This window comes from Lampetra planeri, chromosome 7 (assembly GCF_965212315.1).
Source record: "Lampetra planeri chromosome 7, kcLamPlan1.2.h2, whole genome shotgun sequence".
NCBI classification, from domain to species: Eukaryota; Metazoa; Chordata; class Hyperoartia; order Petromyzontiformes; family Petromyzontidae; genus Lampetra; species Lampetra planeri.
The window spans coordinates 16,977,073-17,001,020 of NC_136113.1; the positions used below are offsets into that span (position 1 = coordinate 16,977,073).

At 51.5% G+C, this 23,948-nt stretch overlaps 1 protein-coding gene across 1 annotated transcript in view; it reads left to right on the forward strand.

Moving 5' to 3' along the window:
- The first annotated feature begins 5,242 nt into the window (after positions 1 to 5,242).
- Positions 5,243 to 23,948, forward strand: part of LOC144720104 (SERTA domain-containing protein 2-like) — a 33,969-nt gene continuing 15,263 nt past the window's right edge. Inside the window, exon 1 of the mRNA XM_078596591.1 lies at positions 5,243 to 5,493. The gene's annotated coding sequence lies outside the window, so the exon portion shown is untranslated. The remainder of the gene's footprint in view (positions 5,494 to 23,948) is intronic.

Genomic DNA, 23,948 nt, shown 5'->3' on the forward strand with positions numbered 1-23,948 from the left:
TTGCCCCTACAGTCTGTAAAGGCTATACGGGGGTCTTTGTCTTTGGTGTATAGGGTAGTGTGGGGTGCAATGGGGTGTGCAGTTTCAAGTGGTTATTAGAACTAGCATACTTTCTCTTTCATGGCCTTTAATGAGTGAGTGTATGAGTGTTTATAATAAGATAGGTTATTTTAAAAAAAGTTCGATTCACAAGGCCAAACATATATCGGACAAACAACCACTGTGATTACATAAACCCGGAGTGGAGTCCACTTTGAAGTGGCGCATGGATTGTGGAAAAGCACGGTGAAATATATTTGGTAGCGGAATGTGGCTTGTCGAAGTGTGGAGTGGAGTTTGGAATTGAGACTGGATCGTAGAAGCGTTTCGTGGCGTATCATTTGAGTGGAAGAGTGTAAGAGTGGAGTGTATAATGGAGTACGGAATGCGGCAGTGCGTCGTCACGCTGAGCTTGGATTGCGGATTGCAAAAGCGTGGAGTGAAGTTTGGAATGGAGCGCGGATTTTAGAAGTGTTGAGTGGAGTTTGGGATAGAACGTTGACTGAAGAAACGTGGAGCGGAGTTTGAATGGAGCATGGATTGTGGAATTTAGTTTAGAATAGATTGAGGATGGTAGAAATTTGGAGTTGATGCGAGAATTGATTGTTGGGTGCACAAGCGTGGAGTAGATTTTAGAATAGATTGCGGATTGCAGAAATGTGTTAGTGGAGTTTGTAATGCGGCATGGATTATCGAGGTGTGGGAGTGAAGTTTGGAACTCGGCGTAGATTTTATGAAAGCGCGGAGTGGAATCCAGTTCACGGTGACGCGCGAATTGCGTGCACCACGAAAGCGCGGAGTGGAGTGCGAGGTCGAGGTTACAGTGGATTGCGGATCGTGCGAATGCCACGAGAAGCGGGGGTTGCGCGAGTTTCGTTTTGATGATCCCGTCGTGACCAGGCAGAACGAGGGCAGCGGCAGCAGCAGCAGCGCCTTCTCTATTTATAGCCGCGTGTCCACAGCAGAGGGGCGCGTGCTGGCGTGCTCCGTGTGTTTACAGAATTGGAGCGGTTCGAGTAGCAGCAGTGGTTCATGCACTAAGACACAAACCCCGGTGACCCGAGCTTTGAGTCACGGTCACGGTGAACGTCGCTGACGTAGGAGGACTTTCAGAACTGATCTTGGACCTCTCCCAGGTCCACTCGGCCTGAAATGAATCACTTGGTGCCGTGTGCAAAACGTCGTCATCGGGGAAACAAAGGCGGCCTGGTGAGGTGCTGGCCACCCACCCCCTCGTGTGCCGTGCCAGCATTAATAGGTGCTCACTAACACACCAATCTATCATGCTATATAGGGGATATTTAGTATGTTAAAAACATATATTCACACGTGTGTTCACTGTGTCGTGGTTAATTCACTGCACTACGACCCTGGTGACCCGAGTTCGACATCGGTCCGGAGCCTCCCCCAGATCGACTCGGCCTTGAATGAGCACCTTGTGCGGTGTGTTGACATTAGCACTGGGAAGACAAAGGCGGCCGGGCGGGCATGGTGCCGCCCACCGATTCCCGTGCGACGTTTTGGCTTTCAGAGCGGGGGGCTCGCTTCCAGCACTTCTGTTCAAGGCTATCCGGGGCAATACCTCTTGTGATTAATTTACATCACGTACCTCTGTTTCCCAGCCACATTTCGACTTAAAGTTGAATGAAGAGAGCCAATTAGAACCGTTCCCTCTTCTGGATCGGGCTGTGGTGATGCTGCTGCTGCTACTACACGCCCAGCCATTGGCGAGCTTGCGCCTTTGCAAGAGGCACGCATTCCAGTTCTCGATGTGGAATCGCAGCGCTGTCGTGCGTTCATCCATCCCCGTGGCATTTAAAACAAGGCACCAGAACGCACGTGGCGCCTTGCCCTGGACGCGACGGCGCCCTCCTCTATGATCGAGATTGAACGCGAACGTAAATATGAGCTACGCGCTCACAATGAGCGCGGCACGTTTCTTCGCTCTGAACAAGTGGCTGGACCGTCGTCCTTCAGCGGTGGACATTCCACATTAGCATGACACAGAACCAGTGGTGGTAGATAGCGTGCACGCAGGCGGTGCGACTGCACCGGGACCCACATGGAGTGGTCCGTGCAGGTGTTGGAATTTGCCGCGAGGCTCTCAAAAATTACTTCTCGCTGGCTTCCTTACCCCTGGGATGCCCCTCGTTACCGAGCAAAGCATGATCGTGATGCATGGGGCTGACTCAAGTGGTCTCGCCTGGGATTAGAACTCACGATTTCACCGCCAAGAGCCCTGGACTTCCGACAGCTGATCCGACCTTGGCGTATATTCTGCACCCGGCCTGATCAGACCTAATCCGATATTGTTCAAACAACTGACACAGACTCCCTGGTCAGGTCCTGGCTCTGAAACGCCACCGCCGGCCACTCCCGCACGGGGCACGTTCTGTTCGTGTCCCCCGGCCACAGCTCGGGGCCGAGGCCGTGCCTCCAAGTTGACGCCTCTCCTCCCCGAGTCTCTTTACGAGTGGGCGTTTTCTAAGAACAAACAGTGCCTACTGTAACCTCGGCTGTACACACAGATACACATCCTTCTTTTAGCTTTATGCACCACGCAGGGGCTGTTAGCGAGCACCTACAGCATTGGCAAGTGGTGTATGTATAATGAGCTCAGCCGTAAAGGCGCAAACTAGTGCTGTGTGTAGAACGTCAGAAATGGAGAGACAAAGAGGGCCGGTCATTGTGTCGTCCACACCCATACCCTCGCGTGCTGTTGGGTTGGACTTCATAGGAACAGGTGCGTGGCGCGCACACTCATCGACGACGACGACGGCGGCACAAGAGGCTGGTGCCAGAGAGACGTGGCCACTGCTGAGCAGATTGGCACGAGACAGAGGAAAGTGGAAACGAATTACGAAATGTGCAGTGGTCCCCTACGGGATGTCTGCCCATGGATCGTGATGATGATGATGCAGAAGGTGGAGGGGGCTTGTTCCCCCCCCCCCATAATGAACAGCTGTACCCCCGTGTGCCCCCTCCCCCACCCGAGGTGGCTGAAAAGACACTCAAGTTAAACAAGAACAGTCGGAACAATGCTGTAGATTCCCCAGTTCCTGGCCATCGTGATCCTACTTCTGCCAAATGATCCCACAGCGGTTGCACAGTCGACGCCTGACCCTCAAGATCTGCTCTGGAACTCTCATCCCACTCGCGGAGTGATTCACTGAGGGCGCGATTATGGGTGCCCCCCCCCCACCTCACAAATATTCGGTGCTGCCCCCTAAGTGCCCCCCCCCCCCTTGTCACAGGAGGGAGGGGCGAGGAGGGAGGGGGAGGGGCGAGGAGGGAGGGGAGGGAGGGGAGGGGAGAGGAGGGAGGGGGGCGGGGCGAGGAGGGAGGGGAGGGGCGAAGGGGGGGAGAGAAGGGAGGGGAGAGGGGGGAGGCGGCTCGCGCCTCCCAGCCCCATTTTGGGCAGAGCGCCTTGTGACGTCACGGAAAGGCGAGCATTCCGAGGCCGCGGCCATCACCGCGAGGTGCGGACACGAGACGTCGTCACTCGGTGACTCCATAATCTGTGAATAATGATCACGACTCTCCGTCATTGACACCCCCCCCCCAGCGTGGCGCTGCTGCCTTGTTGCGTTGTCGTCTGCGAGTGGCCGCAAGTCGGAGGAGCCCCGCGTCTCCCGCCAGTGTGAACGCACGTGCGTGGAGCGTGGTGCTCCTCCAAGGGTGACCTCTGGTCTCAACCCAACACCTTCACAGCAGAAAACAAAACCCCCAAGACGGCGCGTCGCAGCGTGCCAACATACCACTGCGATGATGTGCGTCACTGTCTTGTTTTACACAATACAGGTGTGTGTGTTTATGAGCCCTGGACTCGGGGAAAGCCTCAAGTGTTATACATCGATTTGCCTTGCTCTCTCTCTTGCTGGGTGTGTTTTGAGTGCTTATAAAGTTTACAGGCACGGATTGGCAGGTGTATCCCACGGAAGACCTGGACTGCTGTATAGTCGATGATGTGGTGGCAAGATGATGGATTAAAATCAGTTCCGTTGCTTGATAACTTTATAAACCAATGCATCGGATCGTATGATCCAGCATTGTATTTAATTCGTAGTTCACTTGCCCTTGTCGGCCACTGGAGGCGCTACACTCACCCCACTGTCACAGCCAGGGGTCTGATTCTTGAGTCGAGACCCACAGTCGTGACTCAACTTCAAATCGCAAGGCAAGCTGGCTAATAGTGACACGCCTTGTACACATACACACACAGCCTACTGTATTTAAATACAACATTACTTAGGACGCAACATAACTTAGGATAAAGGTATTTGCAGAAAACGGGGTTAATAAAAATGTTTGTCTCTCGGGACTCAACGAGGCTTTCCTGGATGAAGGGGACGTGGATCGTGAGAGGGCGATCACCGTGCTCAGAGGCGGCGTGGCACGGCGGTCAACAACAACAGCAGCAGCAACAGCGCCCACCTGAAACCCAAGAACCCCCCCCCATCACCCCCCCCCCCCTCACAGCCCCCCATCACCCCCCCCTCACACCCCCTCACACCCCCTCTCACACCCCCTCACCCCCTCACACCCCCCCTCATCCCCATCACCCCCCCCATCACACCCCCCCACACCCCCTCACACCCCCCCATCACCCCCCCCATCATCCCCTCTCACACCCCCATCACCCCCCCTCACCCCCTCACACCCCCCCCCATCACCCCCCCCTCATCCCCATCACCCCCCCCCATCACACCCCCCCGTCAACTCCCCATCAGCCACCCCCTTACACTCCCCCCATCACCCCCCCTCACACTCCCCCCATCATCCCCCCTCACCCCCCCAGCAGCAGCCAACGCGAGGGGTAGGGGGCTCCTCCTCGCGTTTGATTGACACACGAGCTGGGCGTGCCGTCGCCAATCAAAACGAATGGGATGGGCGTGGTCACAGACACCTCCCCTCCAATGGCGTCGCGCGATCTGTTTGATTGAAAGGTCACGACCGGCGAGTATCTCGCGGGTCCAGGGGCCGACGAGGAGGGTGGGGGTGGGAGGGGCGTGTCCCCGGCGGCGCGGTGACGTCACGGCGGGTATTGGCGGGACGGGGAGCGCTCGCGGGCGGCAGTCGCGCGCGGCTCGCGACGGGGACAGCGGCGCGTGTGCGCGTGCGCCCTCCTCCTCACCCTCCACCCCGCCCCTCCCCCCTGCACGCGCGAGCCCCCCCAACCCCTCCCCCCACCAAACCCCCTCCACCCATTCCCCCCTACCCCCCCCCGTCAGCGAAGATGTGAATCGTGCAGGGAGCCGTCAAACTTCATCGGCGTTCACTCAACTCGACCGCTCGCGAGGACGACGGAGAAGCGCTCCGGTGTCGGTGCCGTCGCCTGCCCCTGCAGCGCCACGCCGGGCGGCGCGCGGGTCCTCGACGACTGCCGCGGATTTCCGTTAGGATGGCGACGTATTGAAGCGGAGCGCCGCGGGCTGCGGGACATTTAAACTGGAGGTGGGAACGGTCTCAGTGGTACATTCCGAGGCGCGCGTAACGTTGTCGTTATAATAATACTACACGTTGTTATTCTTACTGTGCCATAATCACGGTTAAATCCAATTTATTATTTGAATAAAATAATGTATATTTTTGTGTCGGTTTGAAGATTATAGTTTTGTTGCTGTCAGTTATTGCTGTTTGAGATGCCCCCCCCCACCCACGGGTGAAATGGACTCGTCCACGGCGACAAAAGCCCCGTGTCGTGAATCTGACGAGTTACGAGCAACGTGAAATATCTTTTGAATTGTTCATTTGAGGCATTATATTTACATGGAACGATACTGTGTGGGAAACGTGCCGAGAGGTCGCGTGTTGATGCCCGTGTGTCGTGTCTGAATGGCATTTCCAGGCGGCTATGCGCGTGTGTGTCGCTGAGCATGTCACTGAAGCCACATGTCACGAAATTCTATGGCGATTACTAATATGACATAGTAATGATAATGTTACAAATTACCTCGCTGGGAGATAGAGCCAACAACGGCAGTACCGTAGCTTGTTTCAACACAACAAAAATCCCCTCATTGGAAATACTTTTTCAGTAGTGAAAACCCAGTGGCAAGTTCTGCAGCATCAAAATAAGGATCGAATCGTGTGTGTTTGTGTGTTATGTACGTGTGTGTTTGTGTGTTGTTATGTACGTGTGTGTTTTGCGGCAGTAATTTACAACTTCGTCACGATATCGTCAGTGAGTCTCAGGGCCCATTTTTAGGGGGATTCTACTTTGGGATATTTGGCCAATTTCCTTGCTGCGAATTCTGGTGATGAACGCGTGGAGAAATACGAGGAGATGACAATTCAACAAGTCCACCCATCAGGTGGTCATCAACCTGCTTGCTGTACTGTCATTTAGTTTCAGCTCGTAGCCCTGCAGTTTCGGTGTAAAACGCACATGTAGCCAACTTACCCACCAACCCCACCACCAACGTACCTTGTCAGAAGCGAACTGGATTGTGTTTTGAAGGGAAACCCTTCTTATGAGTGGTGAGCTAAGTGTTGGGTGGTACCCATGGGTTTGTAGGCCACCGTCTGAGAGCCAGAAAGCTCTGCTAGCCCCGACTTAACCTCCCAGGACACCTTGTGGTTTGGCTTCCATTGACAACAATACAAATAACCAAAATAATAGACTGCTCAACAATACTGAGGGTCTTCGGGGATACTGTACTGAAGTGTGTGTTTAATAAGGATATGTCTGTTAGAACAATATGCGTGTATGTTAACGTACTCGCTGGTTCTTTCGGTAAAGTCACGTAGGTGAAAAATAAAAAATATTTATTATTATTTTTATATATAAACAACATTTTTTTTTCACCTACGTGGCTTTTCCGAAAGAACCAAAGAGTATGGATTCTTGCAGTCACGAAAACTTCAAATCTGTATGTTAACACTCACATACCAGCATGTATGTTGAACTTCTTCCGCACCGTGTGGAGCCAACTTCTAAGCGATGGTGCGTGATAGTTGGCTGTGTATTACGTACGGAGTGGGATTTTTTTTGGTCTAGCCTCAGGCTGACGAAGTAGTTTTTTTTTCAATCAAGGTATGGTTGTACAGTGAGTTCTTGTTTGACTAAAGGGACGACAGTAATGGGGAGGTTGTAGTGGTCGGCAAGTGTTGAGCTTACGGCTCATACCTCGAAGTCTTGCAGTGGTGTAAACAGCCCAGTGAAGGAAGTGTGGTGGGCTTTTACACGTGCTTTGTGTGATGATTTACGATTGCTTTTCATGTTTAAACGTTTACAAAACATGCCAGCAACAAACTGAAATTAACTGTTTTTCTTCATACTGTGACTTAAGCCTCCCCATTAAATCACTTTACAACTCTTTCACAGTCAAACCATAGAAACTTTCACTATCACAACAATGACGACCGTCACTGTTGGCATTTATTTGGGAAAAGTTAAAATTAAACCACCTCGCAATGCCTGCCTTCAAAAGAGGGGGCCCCGTGTGTGTCCTGGGCCACGCTTTCCATGAGGTCAAGTCCAGCAGCTGTTGCACTTTAGAGACTTCGGGGCGGGGTGACCTTTAGCCGCGCTAACCGGCAGACTGGCGTGCCCGACGAGAAGGGGCGGTCGCCAACAGGGCCCGTCAACACCATCTCCCTGCACACACGTGGCCACCCTACGATTGCGCTCATTTATTGCCTCGCAATAATTTATGCCAGCGCAGCCCCTTTGGGCCTCCTCTCTGAAGAGGAACGTCTCATTCTTCCTCTCGGGAAAACGTGACGTCCGACGAGCCAGGGCCCCACTTGTCTGCCGCTCTGTAAACGCAAATGTGAAGGTCCCTCCGTGTTGAACTGTGCGTGCGACGCGAGGTTTGCCTGTTTCGAGAGGTGGGAGTGCTGCACGCAGCCAAGCAAGATGCAGCCCCCCTCTCCCACGCTCCCACAACTCCATTCATGAATTCACGACGAGGAGGCTCACGTCCCGCGTCGCGAGCGACATGAGTGCTCGCTTGAATGGTGAATACATTGCACGTTTTATGCCGTACGCAGGAGCTGGTTCGTAACTCCCGGTACCTCCAATCCTCTAGGCCAGTCCTCAACATTTTATTTTTATCCAGAGCAAGTGTCAGTGTTGTGCGAAATGGGTGATGTATGGGCAGATCACTCGGTAATGTGCTCAATTGTGTGGGATCTCGGAAGCTAAGTAGGGTTGCTTCAGGATAGTGCTTGGATGGGTGAACACCATGCATAGGCTGCTATGCAGTGGGCAGCAGACGGCAGTGCAAAAAATATATGTCCTGTTCTTCTATGCTCCCACGTCCATGTTCCCTGCTTTCAACTCGCAGCATGGTAGGGTATGATCAAATAACCCTGATGACCCACGTGACAAGGGGAGGACCTCGACCAGCAGTTGATTCATACAAGGGCTGCCATGTACATACTTGTCTGTTAAATGGAAAACATGAACGCATGAGTCATGGGTGGCTTCCAGATACTGGCATTAAATATCTTTTTCAACATATTTTAGGCATGCTTTACATTCTTTCATTTCCAGTTACCACTGTTTTTGTTTAAATCACTACTGTTTTTAATTACTGTTTTTGTTTTACGCACTTCCAATGAGCACGGTTGGATACGTACGCTGCGAAATAATTTTCACAAATATACATGATTACACGTTAACATTTTGTTCTTAGCACACAAGACGTCGGCTGGCTGGGTTGGACCAGAGGGTTGTAGTGCACCAACGTGTTGAGTGACCTCTATTTTGGGAATGTGGGGTAAGTTGCAAGGGTAAATTTGGCAATGACACCGGCGCGTAGAGACTTACACGTGCGGAGATCGCCGTGGTGTCTTTTTACAGGCATCACAGTTGGCTTAATGCACCCTCTGAGGACGGGTCCCCTTTGGACTCGAGCAGCGAGCGCTGTGCTTGCCAGTGAGCCCTCCGCGATGGTGGAGGCTGCAACTCTGGCACAGACACCGAGATTGTTTGAGGCCATCCTGCCAGCTCCATCGGTCTGCAAATTGCGACATGCGAGAGTCAATTTCTGGGCAGTTAATAAAAAATACATACGTGTCTAAAACTGAACTTTTCAAATGGCACGTTCCGTTTAGAAACAAAAGCAAAAGAAAAGATCACATCAATATTTTTTGTATATTATAACCAATACTGAACGCTCATGAAAGCATTTGGCCTGGTATTCGTTGGCAATTGGAATCCAGCATCGAGTTCTCTAAACATGTTGACTGTTCCTCGTGACGACGCTGTGTGCCACCCTGCCCCGTGACGTCACGGAGAGGTGAATATCTCTCCCCGTGACGTCACGGAGAGGTGAATATCTCTCCCCGTGACGATCGGGCAACGTTGGCGGCACGCCCATTGTGAGCACTTTGGGAGAAAACAGTTTTTTTTTATTACGTTTTCACGCGACCTCACGCTGGGCGCTACTCTTACAGACGTGGGCCTCACTGGAAGCTTTTGTCTGTGGCACAGAAGACTACGGCTCTAAAAGAATGTAACTTGCCCAGCATACCAAAAAGAAAAAAATATATTGAACGATTATGATTTTTAACATCAGGTCCCATGCCTATCCAGTTTTTCATGATTGCCAGTCTGCCTAGGTGATCTATAAATTTAGACTTAAAACTTTCGTGACTGCAGGAATTCATATTCTTGGTTCTTTCGCTAAAGTCACGTAGATAGTAAAACAACTAATTGAAAAAATAAGTAAAAATTTTACAATAAAAAAATAAATCGATTTCTTTGCTTTTATTATTTAAAAAAAATTGTATTATAAAAATGACAAATTTTAGTTTGTTTAGTTTTTTGCTTTCTATCTACGTGACTTTACCGAAAGAAACATGAATATGATATGTAAATTGTATTCAATGTGTTGCATGCATCTGTTGAGGTAGTATGTCAACCCAACTAAGAGTGAGGTTAACTTAAAACGTAGGTTTTCTAGACAGTACAGTGATTCATATTTGTCTTTGGATTAGGCCGCGTCGAGGTGTATTGTTCAGATATTTACTAACCTCAGACATGTTATAGCCACGGGGACTATGTAATTATAAATACGTGGTACTGTAGTGATGTCAGGAAGATTAATACTGTATCTTGCGAAACGACGATGCACTTCAATGCCCTATTGGTGCTTCGTTTTTTTAATATTGCCAGTAACTCGCAATTATTATTGTTACTTGAAAACTGCTGACAGAGGGTCAAGACAAATTTTGAACCTAATCCCTATCATTAACCCAAATCTCAACATGCTAAGCAATTGACAACTTAAATCATTCCGTTGTTAGCTAGACTTTGGGGCTAATGCCATGGATTGTGCTTCCAGTCCTAAACAATCTTGAGGGCTGAGTTTGTAATGTTTACTTCGTTTTAAGTGTATTGTTTAGATTACAGTTAAATGTAGGATTAAGGTGTACGTTGTTGTGATGGATATGATCAGGAATAATGGCAGAAATTCAATTAGGGTTAGGGTTGGTAGTAACTTTCAGGTTAGGGTGAGATTAGTTGCTAGGGTGAGAGTAGTTGTTGGGGTGAGAGTGGTTGCTAGGGTGAGGGTGGTTTCTAGGGTGAGAGTGGTTGCTAGGGTGAGGGTAGTTGCTAGAGTGAGAGTGGTTGCTAGGGTGAGAGTGGTTGCTAGGGTGAGAGTGGTTGCTAAGGTGAGAGTGGTTGCTAGGGTGAGTGGTTGCTAGGGTGAGAGTAGTTGCTAGGGTGAGAGTGGTTGCTGGGGTGAGAGTAGTTGCTAGGGTGAGAATGGTTGCTGGGGTGAGAGTAGTTGTTGGGGTGAGAGTAGTTTCTAGGGTGAGAGTAGTTGCTAGGCTGAGAGTGGTTGCTAGGGTGAGAATGGTTGCTAGGGTGAGAGTGGTTGCTCGGGTGAGAGTGGTTGCTAGGGTGAGAGTGGTTGCTAGGGTGAGGGTAGTTGTTGGGGTGAGCTCATTAATGAACTTTCTGGTTCGTGATACAGTGCGGATTGGGGCTAGGATATATTCTTCACCACCACCACCATCAGTGTCGTCGTCGTATTCACGTTATGTAACTTGCTTTAGTTGTTTTCATGGCGCCAGCGCTCTTGTGTAATGTCACTGTAATTAACAGTGCTTCGCCGCCTTTGACAATGTTGCTAGGAGATGTTAACTCCCTCGCCTGGTACGCAGGAGGTCTTGGGTTCAATCCCGACCCTGATGCCTGCTGCTGCTGCTGTGTATTTGGAGTTGGGGTCCTCCGGGTTTTCCCCTCCACGTTTAGAATCAACAACATCACCACGCGTTTAGAGTACTGGGCTGCTATAACATTTCCACGCGATAATCCACCACGTGGTTGAGCTACCGCTTGTGGCCAGGTCGCTTCTCAAAAGAAGAGACACGAGAGCAGCACAGCGGTGCCACAGTGCCGCTGGTGCTGCTGCTGGTGGTGGTGGTGCCTCTGGTGGTGGTGGTGGTGCCACAGTGCCGCTGGTGCTGCTGCTGGTGGTGGTAGTGCCACAGTGCCGCTGGTGCTGGTGGTGGTGGTGCCACAGTGCCGCTGGTGGTGCTGGGGCTGGTGGTGGTGGTGCCACAGTGCCGCTGGTGGTGCTGGGGCTGGTGGTGGTGGTGGTGCCACAGTGCCGCTGGTGGGGCTGGGGCTGGTGGTGGTGGTGCCACAGTGCCGCTGGTGGTGCTGGGGCTGGTGGTGGTGGTGGTGGTGCCACAGTGCCGCTGGTGGTGCTGGGGCTGGTGGTGGTGGTGGTGCCACAGTGCCGCTGGTGGTGCTGGGGCTGGTGGTGGTGGTGGTGCCACAGTGCCGCTGGTGGTGCTGGGGCTGGTGGTGGTGGTGCCACAGTGCCGCTGGTGGTGCTGGGGCTGGTGGTGGTGCCACAGTGCCGCTGGTGCTGGTGCTGCTGGTGGTGGTGGTGTCGTGCCACAGTGCCGCTGGTGGTGCTGGGGCTGGTGGTGGTGGTGTCGTGCCACAGTGCCGCTGGTGCTGATGCTGCTGGTGGTGGTGGTGGTGCCACAGTGCCGCTGGTGCTGCTGGTGGTGGTGCGACAGTGCCGCTGGTGCTGATGCTGCTGGTGGTGGTGGTGGTGCCACAGTCGCGAAGTCTGGGACCTGCTGATGTTGTCGTTCTATGGCGAGTTGTGAATCGCTGCGGGGGTGGTGGTGGTGGTGGGGCAGTGCGGGTGTTGGATCGCGGATGGGGGGGGAGGGGAGCAGGGGACACGGCGTGCCGCGCTGAACGTCGCCACTCGCCCCGTGAACAGCGCCTCCGCTTCTGGGCGTTGTGAGAGCTGCCCGCAGTCGTCGGTCGAGAGGCTGCGTGTTCCAAGCAAGCAATCATTTCACTGCCACCCTCTCACCCACCCCTCTCGGTTGAAACGAACTAAACATTTGATGAGCCCGACAAATAGTCGCCAATGTGAACAGCTTAGACAAGGCTGAACACCGCGGGGACTGAGTGTTCATGGGATGTGCAGGCATTATGTAACTTTAACACGTAGGCTTTCGCGACCAATATCACCCCAAAAAGACCCCCGTATTAAGTATTATGTAACTTATTTTGCTTCGCGATGGTGTATCGTCTAGTAATGAGCAAAATAAATAGTTTGCGTGCGCTAATGCGAGCGTGGTTGTCTGCAGCAGGGGAATGAATGATGGGTAACAACTTCGGGCTGCGGATGTCGAAGCACAGTTGTCATTAGCAAATCAAACAAGAATACGAACACGTCTTTAAACTAACAATTCAGGCAGTCGACCTTCTTCAGGATCAGATCTTTTGTTTAAAAAGTGTCAAAAAACCCCTCTCTCTCTATGTTTATAAATCCTTCCTCTGCTCAAAGCGCTCGTGCGAGCACGGTCTCTGAAGGCGTCTACCCGGGGTGAAGAAGCAGCCCGCCGTGTGACGAGGTCATCGCACAGAGAGCGAGAGACACGTGCCCGCCAGATAGGGGCAGCTCCAACTACAGTGCGGTGTTGCAGCAACTCCTGGGACGCTGCTGCTGCTGCTTGTAATGTAACGCTGCTGCACTTGCACGCAGCGCCACCGTGTACAGTGCGGTGTGCGTTTGTGTGCGGTGTGTGTGTGTACGTACGGTGTGTGTGGGGTGTGTGTGCGGTGTGTGTGCGGTGTGTGTGTGCGTGCGGTGTGTGTGCGGTGTGTGTGCGGTGTGTGCGGTGTGTGTGGTGTGTGCGGTGTGTGCGGTGTGTGTGTGTGCGGTGTGTGTGTGTGCGGTGTGTGTGTGCGGTGTGTGTGTGCGGTGTGTGTGTGCGGTGTGTGTGTGTGGTGTGTTTGCGGTGTACGTGTGTGTGTGCGGTATGTGTGTGCGGTGTGTGTGTGTGCGGTGTGTGTGTACGGTGTGTGTGTGTGCGGTGTGTGTGGTGTGTGTGCGTGTGTGTGTACGGTGTGTGCGGTGTGTGTGTGTGCGGTGTGTGTGTGCGGTGTGTGTGGTGTCTGTGTGCGGTGTGTGTGTGTGTGTGCGGGGTGTGTGTGCGGTGTGTGTGTGTGCGGTGTGTGTGTGTTGCTCTGTGTGCACGCGTGGTGGAGCGGTAACCCGGCGAGCCGAGTTCGATTCCCGCTCGTGGACAACGCCGGTGACGATTTTCTGAACCGGTCGTGGGCCTCGCCCGGGTCGACTCGGCCTCAAATGAGCACCCGGTGTGTGGCGTGGTAAACATCGCCACTGGGGAGACAAAGGCGGCGGCGGGGGGGTGTTGCTGGCCACCCAATTCCCCTCGAGTGCTGTGCCGGCCTTCATAGATAGGTGATACTCGATAATAGCACTTGCCCGAACAGTCTGTCCTAGCTTTAAGGGGGTCCTTTGTCTTTGCTGTGTGTGTGCGTGTGTGTGTGCGTTGTGTGTGCGGTGTGTGCGGTGTGTGTGTGCGGTATGCGTGTGTGCGGTGTGTGTGTGTGCGGTGTGTGTGTGTGTGTGCGGTGTGTGTGCGGTGTGTGTGTGGGTGCGTGTGTGTGCGTGTGTTGAATCCCCTCTCTGTTTTGTTTTCTGTCCCGCTCCCCGCCGCCAGCTGATCACGGCCCTCAAACGTCAGCGATTTTTTTGTCTCTCTCCTCGCCCCCTGCTCTGGGACCGGAGTTGCCTGCACGTCTCTCCCGAGCCAGAGCAGGCAAATCGTGAACCAAATCCCAACTACTTTTACACCCTCACGCCTAACCACACCAGGCTTGACATTACAAGTTTAGGCTTAATTAATGCTGCCACTTGCACTCATTCCATTGTTTAATTGCTCTTCATCATCATGCAACTGCTTCCAAATATTTCTACCCGAAAAACGTTACCCAAATATAAACAGTAGCGTTCGATTGCTGACCTCAAATGTTACCATGAAGACCGAACATCTAAAAAACAAACCTACTTTGGCCAACCGCACAACATCAACCCCGTACAGGGACCTTCAGCTTTTCGCAGTCAACCAACAAAAGCCTCCTCCGCTGCCCACTTGCCCAGAGCCCTCTCATCCGCCCAGCACCCACCACACTCGCCCAGTAGCAAATCCCCCTGCAGGGCACGGAGCAGCACGCTACCACCACCACCACCGCCTGCCTGCCCCCCTCCTCCTCCTCTCAGCCTTGGCAAATACAAACCACCCTGCCTTGCAACAAAGGGAGTAAATGAGCCACCGACTGTACCCCCCCCCCCTTCTTTCTCCTGGTACAGAGTGTACAGCACAGCGAGTCGTTATTGCGCCGTTATTAAGCCCCGAGACGCCGCCGCCGTGGTGGTGGCAGAGCGAGCAGGTCGCCACATTAGTCACGGTCAAAGGAGAGCTGCGGCAACGTGGACAAAGCTTGCCGCCAGTGTGCATATTTTGCACACACACACACACTTTGCACACTTGCGTGTCCAGCGAGTGTGCAAAACCTCTCCTGGTTTGTGTGTGTGGCGTGTATTCTTGAAGCCTCCTCCTCCCCCTTTTCGCTGGATGATGAGCAGACGAGAGAGCCCAGCGTCCGGCGGCGAGAGAGACGGCCGCCGGGTTTGGCTTTCGCGTAAACCGCGTTATTAACGTCTCACACAAATCACTCAGGGGGTGGCCGCGTTTCAAACGCGCGCCGGGCAAACCCAACAACGCGGCGCCTACTACGACTGCCAGTGGCCGCTGTAAACGCGAGCATCATTCATCAATGCAAGGCGTAGTGGGAATTTGTTTTGTAAATTACCAAAACGCGTATTTACAACAGTTTAGCTTAATATACCGTCGCAATGTAAAGGTAGGTCGAGTGGATGCGTGTATATGGGGTGTGCGTTTGTGTGTAGTTTGGTTGAGTTGAGTGTCCAAATAACTGAGCCAGGTTGTACCACAGTTCATCTAAAGTAATGCAGCCGCTTGGCCCCTCGCTCCGGGTGCTTCACTAAAACGAGCATCGTGGCTTTGTGCGGGAGCAGCAGTGCCGGCTAATACGTTGCAGGTGTATGGACCGTGCAGCGAATTCTCGTGGTGGTTTTGGAACTGCTGATTGCTGAATCTTCACAAAGAAAACCCCTGGACTGAGCAACTGAGCGAAGGGTTTGTCCTGTTGGGAAGGGGATGATGGGCTGCTGCTGTTGGCACGGATTGCGAGGATCGGCGCAAATTGGGAATGACTAAAGTACACGGAGAGAATCAATCCCAGATGCACGAGTGCCACGCGACCTGTGCTGGCAGTGCTCCCCGAACACTGCGGTTCCTTGTGTCCAACTTTTTTTTCTGAGCACAGCTGCGCACTTTTTTGAGAGAAAAAAAATTGTTTGCCGGACAGCAAAATTCATTGAGGGCATGGAGCTCCCAAACATTCTTTGCTCGCAAGAAGGCGGCGGCGCTTGATCAACGCCCAGCGGTCCACCTCGAAAGTTGCCTGCAAGTAATTATCAAATTACGCCTTGAAAGACGAATGCTGTATTTTTTAACGGCACGCGGAAATAAATATAAGTCTTGTGGAAGTTTGTAGAGCTTTTCTTTTTGGAGGCATGGCGAGCGCGGGACCTGAATCCTCCAACGGCATCTCGACTGAGAACAATTATAACCCTCGAGCCACGACAAAAAAAAACTATTATTAACCCCGACGACGTATAATGAATAATGTGGTGTTAATGAGCTCAAACGTTTGGCATCATCTATAACTCACAGGTTATCACGACACGCGTTGCTTTGTAAATACAGCGGTGTATCACTTTCCAGTGAGCGTGTGGGAATTGCTTTTGGGTTGCTGTTCCGCATGCGCTAGCGGGAGGACCCGAGCGAGTGTTGAGTAAACCATGAAGTGGCCCACGCTCCCAAGTGCCGCTTGCTCCCCGCATCGAGGGTCGGACTGATTCTGAGGTCAGTGCCGGCGACGAGGAGTGAGGCTCGGTATGCATTTACGGTATTGCCATACTGCCGAAAGGCAATTTTTGGCTTAAAGGATAATGAATGGATTTTTAAATGCACGGTAATCGCATGAAGCAAATTGAATTTGTGTGCCTTCTCTCGGCAGCGAGGGTCTTTGTGTGTGGCCAGACCTTAGACTTGTGTCTTGAACAAAGAAATTAACCTTACATCTAAACACCAGAGCTTATTCGTAGAGTTCAGCTCTTTCAGTTTCTGCTGCTTATTCCTAATAAACCCCAATGAAATATGCAGTATTTTAGGAGTGAGGTTTATTCGCCTATTTTAGGGTCCAAATTGGAGGGATTTTTTTCTTTTTTTCTTTATGTACACCGATGTGACCTTTGTAGTTTAAAATTTTAAAAAATATTTGCCCGTACTTTGAGACTATTTTTGGAAATTATTTTTTGCAAATACGTGAAAAAACAAATATGGTTGATTTTAAAATATATATAAATAATCCATTATTCTAAACTTGCCGGTTTTTTCTTCAACATATTAAGGTTACAGATAATTCGTCACTTGCCGCATGTAACAATTGACGCAATACTTATCATCACATTAGTACCAATTACCAGGTGGCATTAACATGAGAGAGCGGGCATCATATGGGGGTATGTGGTTGTCCGTGGCATCACCACCGCTGCCGCCACCACTACCACAACTTGTTATCTGCTCACCGCGCCGTAGTCCGCGAGAGGTGGTCTCGGGCGCAACACGAGTGGCCTCGCCAGCCCCGCCGCCAGTGAGTAATCCCGCATGTCAGCGATTACAAGCACCGCGATTGACACCGCAGTGCGCATGGACGTTTAAAGAATATAGTTTCTCCTTGCTCCCATCAATCTCTGGCCACGAATGTGATTGCGTGAAGGTAGGCGGCAGTGTCAACCCGCTAAAGACGAATGCGTTTTCATTCACTTGTATAATTAATGCAGGAGCCGGAGGCCTTGAACCTTGTCCCGGATTCCGCTCACCGCGTGCGTGTGTGCGTGTGTACAGTGAGCAGCAAGGCGTGCAGACAGCCGGCGGTACTCGATGTACAGTAAGGCACGGCGTGCGTGCGCACTCTCTCTAAACAAAAGCACAAGTCGCCGCCACCGGCCGGAGTCCCAGGGGACCCCTAAGAGGATAAGCGCCTTTAACAAATTCAAGAACGGGGAAAAGGCCCTTCTTGCCGTGTCGTCGCGCTCGCTCGCCCGCCCGTGGGCTAATGGAGCGGATCGGCGCGGCGCGGCGCTCGTGCTGGAGCCACATGCGGCGCCTCGCGGCGTAAACTGAACCCTGCGATGGGCGAACTGTACGATTCCGACGTGCAAAAAACTAAATATAATAAAGAATGAAAAAAAACTGACTGTAATGCTACACCGAGGCGTATTATCTCTCCGGCCACATTTGCCGGTGCGTGGTTGCGACTGTGGGCAGTGGTTGGTGCAGATGGGGGAGCTGTGTGCTGGTTCAGATTTCCCACTTCCTCCTAATCCCCCCACCCCACCACCACCAGCCACCGTTGAGAAATTGTCCACATTCTGTAGAACAGCAGACGTGCAGGCCAGGTGTGTGTGCCAGGTGTACAGGTGAAGTTTCAAGGTCAGGTGCATGGGATGGGTATACATGCCAGATGTGAAACTCGGTAAGATTTTTATTACCTTCCCATGATGTGGCTCACATATTCTCGTACGTGCAAGTTCTGCAACATATAACGAAAAGTTACAATATAATGTATGTATGTTGAACTTTTTTCGCACCGTACGTAGCCAACCGTGCAAATCGGAGTTGTGGAGGAAGGACAACGGACTAAACACAAAAGGCAGTTCAAAATGAATACTTTTTCAATTAAAAATCGTGAGTCACTTAGAGGATCGCACCTGCCACTCAACGGTGTGATTCCCCAGGGATGATGTCTTGGATAACTGTGCCACGTGCTCTCTCGTGGTTCTTGTCACCATCTCAAAAAGCAAGTATCTGACCGTCTCCTGCCTGCAGGTTACGTAGCGCTTGGAATGAATTCAGTGGCCACATTTTGTTCGTAGCTGCTGAGGATGGTTTTAAATTGCTGTGCCTTTGGGACTGCGGATTCATGATCGCGTAAGTGGACTTTTTAATTAAACAGAATTAATCCAGTGGCATTGAGTGGCATCCGACACACAGAGCCTCTCATCAATCATAGGAGAAGAGCACGGTGCTTTTAATTGTGGTTCATTGTAGATAACATTATAATTTATCGCCATTACATTTTGAAAAATCCAATATTGTGCGGTTGCCTGTGCTTCATTGGTGCCCTATTAAATTTCTGCGGCGCCTCCCAACGCCTCGCCGTTGCAGATTGTTGACATCTCCGTGGCGTTATTGAGCGTGGAGACAACCCACCGTTTGGCTTGGTGGCACGCGCAGCTTTACCTCCTCATGCTCGGGGAGGGTAACGCAACACCGCAGTAGCAGTGTGTGGAACGTTCACGTGGGCGAGCCACCTTCATACTGCGTCACTAAAAATAATAGTGCAGCGCGCGTGTGAAACGTGGAGCCACTTAGGGGATTGCCTGCAAAGCGGCCGGCCTGCTCGCTGCTTAGCCAAGTTTACACGGGTACACCAGTTGGACTCCTGCTGCTGCTGCCTCTAATGTTTAGCAGGGAGCTCTAGGGCTTGCCATCATCGGCTGTCAAGTGGATTTCAAACACGGTTTGGTGTACTTAACAGTACACTATGGTGTGCTAGCATCGGAGCCTACATTTGAAATTGTAAAATTACCTGCAGCTTAATTGTAAGGAAGATAAGTCGGTGAATAGCCACGATTATCCAGGTCTTAAATATACAACATACAATGAACACCTCTTGGCTTTCACCTGGTTAAATATAATGAATGCGCTTATTGTAAACTTCAACACTTTGCAGCGACCTTTACCTTTGGAGGAGGACAATACGCGCATTTTGTAAGGAACAACAAAGGGTCCAGGAGGAATGCTCAATGCTGCACAAGGAATGTAAGTGTGAGGCTCACAAATCTACAAATTGAGCAGCGGAGCAAACCCTTACCATTTCATATGTTGACACTATTCGTGTCGGAGCGAATCGGTGGTAGTGGTGAATAAAGGTTGCGCGCAGAACGACAGCGGGGTCGTGGCAAGTTCCCGACAGATGCGCGGGGACGGGGCCAGGGGTGGGCCAGGGCACGCGGAGCCACCACGCAGCTCCCTGCCACACAACATGTGCAGCCTCTCGTTTGCCTCCAGGTGGGGCGCATATGGCATGTAATGGACCTGGCCCTTATTGTGATTACCAACAAGACCTCTCTCCCTCTCTCTCTTGCCCCCACACCCAACCCTTGCAGCGACACAACCCCGACTAACGCCAGCCATTTCCCACCCCTCACCCATTCCCCACTGCTCGCTCTTCCTCCGTCCCTGCTGCCGCCGCAACGACCCCCCCCCCCCCGCAGACCGCAGACCTGCTCGCTTGCTCGCTCGCTCGCTTTTTTAAAACTAAAAGCCAGCCAGCCTCTTTTTGACGCGTTCGATAGGGAGCAGCGTTATTCCGTTTAAAGTTCGTAATGACAGAGAATGTGGGGTGTAGGTGACTTTACCGAAAAAACCTAAGAGTATGAATCCTTGCAGTCACGAAAGCTTCAAATCTAGAATTAAACCCCATGGAGCTTGTCGTAAGTACGTATATGTCGAATCTTGAATTGAAGCTTTCGTGACGGCAGGAATCCATACTCTTTGGTTCTTTCTACCGACGTGACTTTACCGAAAGAACCAAAGAGTTTGTATATGTCGAACTTATTTAGCACCGTACGTAGCCAACCGTGATATTTATCGGAGGTGCGGAGGAAAAAAAACATGTTTGTGCAGAGCAAACTATGCAAGAAAATGTTTCAGGTTAACCTGATGCTTGGCCTATTTGTAACGAGGCAATCATCAGATTGTTCTTATTGTCAGAGCCTGCATAACGTCTGACCACTGTTATCTCTTACGGGCCCCCATTCAAAGTCAATGTTGCGTTGCGGCCACTGTCGGCGTGAAGCGCCCCGCGAACGCTCTGAGCGAAAGTGCAACGCACGTGCCCACCGTCAAATTAAAGGTCCGTTAATAGCAGTGGGACACTTCAGAAAGCAAGTGAGAGAGTGAGTGTGTAGTGCAGCGGGTTACCCGGGTTTCATTCCCGCTCATGGTCAACACCAGTGACGGTGATCTGAACCGGTCCTGTGTCTTCCCTCGGACGACTGAGCCTCAAATGAGTACCTGGTGCGGTGTGTAAACATCGCCACTGGGGAGACAAAGGCGGCCGGGCGTGGTGCTGGCCGGACATCCATCCTCTCGTGCGCCGTGCCGGCCTTCATAGGAGCTCGCCAACAGCACTTGCCCAAACATTCTGTTCAGGCTACACGGGGGGGGGGGGCATCTTTGTATCTTGTATATGAAAATGAGGTCGATGTGTGCCCACGTCTGGACGTGATGGGTTGGAGCGCGCCGTCTGCACGCGCATTCTGGCGCGAAGCCTCCCCGTGCCAGCGCAGCGTGGCCTGGGGGGGGGAGGAGGCCAGGCAGCCTCAAATAATTTCCACAGAATTTGTGAGAGGAGTGGGGGGGGAGAGAAAAAAAGAGGCTCTGGTATCAAGGAAGGGCTGTGGCCCCTGTGGGATGCAGGCATTTGAAAAATGTACGACGACGCTGCTGCTGCTGCCGCGTGTTTCTGCCGGCTTCGGACACGGCGATGCGTCACGTGCGTGCGTGCGCGTCTCGCCACACCGCCACCATGCGCCCTCCTCCCTCGTGATGTCTCCCTCCCAGACGGCCTGCCGCCTTGCCCGTCTCTCGCTGTCTGCTGCTGTCTCACCCCACTCGGTTTATCTCTGTGGTTTTTGTTTTCTCCAGGTCGCTATACACCTTTGGCTGGCCCACTCTCAACGTTCACCTTCACCGAACTGATTGGTTTATGTAAACTCTTCTTAACATTTCAGGGTTAGATAATAATAATTGTGTTTAGCTCTAAATATAACCTTTGCACAACTGAGGACAGTACAGTCCCTTCATTATACAAGTTGGTCTTTTTGAACCACTTGTTTGACTTTTACAATGAGAGACAAATTACTTGGCGATACTCTGCCATGTGCTACGAATAAAGACCATTGTCTGAAACGTCGCTGATTATGTTTTCCTTTTGCGGCAGTGTTATTGGCGAATGTGTTGAGTTTTTTTGTCTTTTCAAATTATTCTGTTGAATTTCATTTCCTACTCACCCACCTTTACCACTTCAGAAATGTCACTCTTCTGGTGGGGCAAGGTGTTTGCAAGTGGAGGCACTTTTTGTAAACCTGGATGTCAACTCTGCTTTCGTATTCCGTCCAGGCAACCCGAATATACTTTTTTCTAAATAAACTGACAAAAAAAAACAAACGCTTAATATAGACTCGTTGGTTTCTCTATAAAAAAACGTGTGGAAATCCAAATACCATTTATTTTAAATACAGTTTTTGTTATCATTGTATTTGAATCAAAAGCGGCATAATTAATTTACGGTGTGAACTTCAATGTGGCAAACAAAGCCTCAAATCATTACATCCCTTCAGAGAGTGCAGCAGAAACAGATGAGTCCACAATAAAGACATAGCTTCACGTGGCGACCGCAGATTTTTGGCCTGAAAACAACCCATTGTGCATTGATTGCACACTCGATACGCGTACATTTAACGTACGGCTGAATAACGGACGCAAGTTTTGGCTCTCACGACACATTAGCGCCGGTCATTTAATCTGAAATCCGTTTTTTTTATTTACTTTCAACGTTCCAGCGTTTTCGTGGGCAAGGAACGTGCCGTGTGCGAGGAAAGTCAACGCTTGTGCATTCGTGCGCGCACTGTAGGCGCCGCGTACTCTCGGCGGGTGCGTTTCGCAGTCGGAGCGCGTGCGGGCAGCGTGTTGCACCTCCGTGTTGTGCTTTGTGGCTTCCTGTGCAGAGAGCACAGATGGGGGGGGGGGAGGTGGAATGGGAGGGGGGGTGATGGGGAAAGGGGAGGGGGGTGGTCATGTTTGGTGGTAGGGGTGGGGGGGCTATTGGGAGAGTGAGGGTGGGGGGGGCATGGGGGCAGTCGGGGTAAGCGAGTGGGCGGCTGATGGGGCCCGTCCGCCCACCCCGGCCCTGCCGATCGGGCCGGGCTTTTGTTTGCGAGGAGCGGGAGGCGGAGGCGTTGTCTGGGTGCGCGTCGTGAAGGCGTCCAGTTTCCTCCGGGCGGTTTCCTGCCTCTGCCGGTGCCGTGCCCCCCCCCCGTGCCTTTGGGGCGCCGCAACAAACGAAAAAAAGAGAACTTGACTTGTCTAACAAACCAAGAATGGGCTCGTGTGTGTCGTGTTTGTTGTGTGTCGCGTGTGTTGTGTGTGTGTGTTGTGGGTGTCGCGTGGGTGTCGTGGGTGTTGTGGGTGGGTGTTTCACACACATTTGTGTCCACACGACAACATTGAGATTGGACGAATTATGTCCCCAAGTTAAAACTCCAAACTCTTCTTGGGAGTCACATTGGTAGCGCTTCTTTCTCAAACTGCGTGTGTTTTCTCTCTAATGCCACGAAGGCCACGTTAGCTATGCCATGCTCAATGGTAAACAATTCAACTCGTCAATACATTTTCACTGCTACGCTTCGGGAAAGCCTTGAGCTCGGGTTGATTGATTACTGTGGCTTGCTGGTCGAGTGATGGGCCTCTAAAATGTAGGGTTCACAGACTTATTAAAGCTGACCTCAGCCTGCCGATAGTTTCGCTTTGCGTAAACAATATCAACAACTCTGCTGTTCGTAGTAAAACAGAATCTCATGAATATCGTTCACGGCACTGTTGAGGCTAAATGTTGTCACGTTAAATAATTAAAGTGTGTGACACTGCATGCGAGGATGACTCCACGCCGACCCGCTGCAGGCAGTAAGTTGGTGTCTGTCTGATTTGGATGATTAACTTTCATCCTAAGCCCAATGATTTACTAATTGTTTTGCAAGAGAGACTTGTTTCATGGAATTGTGAGTTTCGGCCTTGGTATTTCCTGCCTTTCTGTTTGAAAATAAGCCATCAACTCCGCTATCTTTCCATCGCGAGCATAATTTGATGAAGTTAAAGCAAAGCATAATACTGTAATGGGAAAGTTAATTATGGCCCTGAAAGCACTAAACGTTGTACACAGCATTGACCACTGGCATGAAAACGACCCAGTCGGCCTGGTTCCTAAAGCCTCACTTTATTAGCAGCAATGAATCATTGAGTTATTCTTAAATTAAAACCTTTTTGTGTGGTCATAGTTGAGATTAAAGCCAAATATGTCGACCCAGAGAAAGGCAAATTGTGCGAGTCAATTACCTTTATCGCAAACCCACTTTTGTTGTTGTTGTTGTTGTGGTAATAGCCGCAAAATGGCATTAGCCACCATAACAACATAAATTAAAAGAATCCAGCAGGGCAAGTTTTTTTTTCTTCAGAACAATGGTGGTACTGGTGGTGGGGGTGGTGGTGGGAGGGGAGAAGCGCTTTTGATGCCCCGAGGAGGAGGAGGATCGAGAGACGGACGCGCGCGCTGCGCGTCACCGCGGCGCGCGCCTCACCCGTGGGTGGCGGGGCGCTGCACCGCTCGAGAG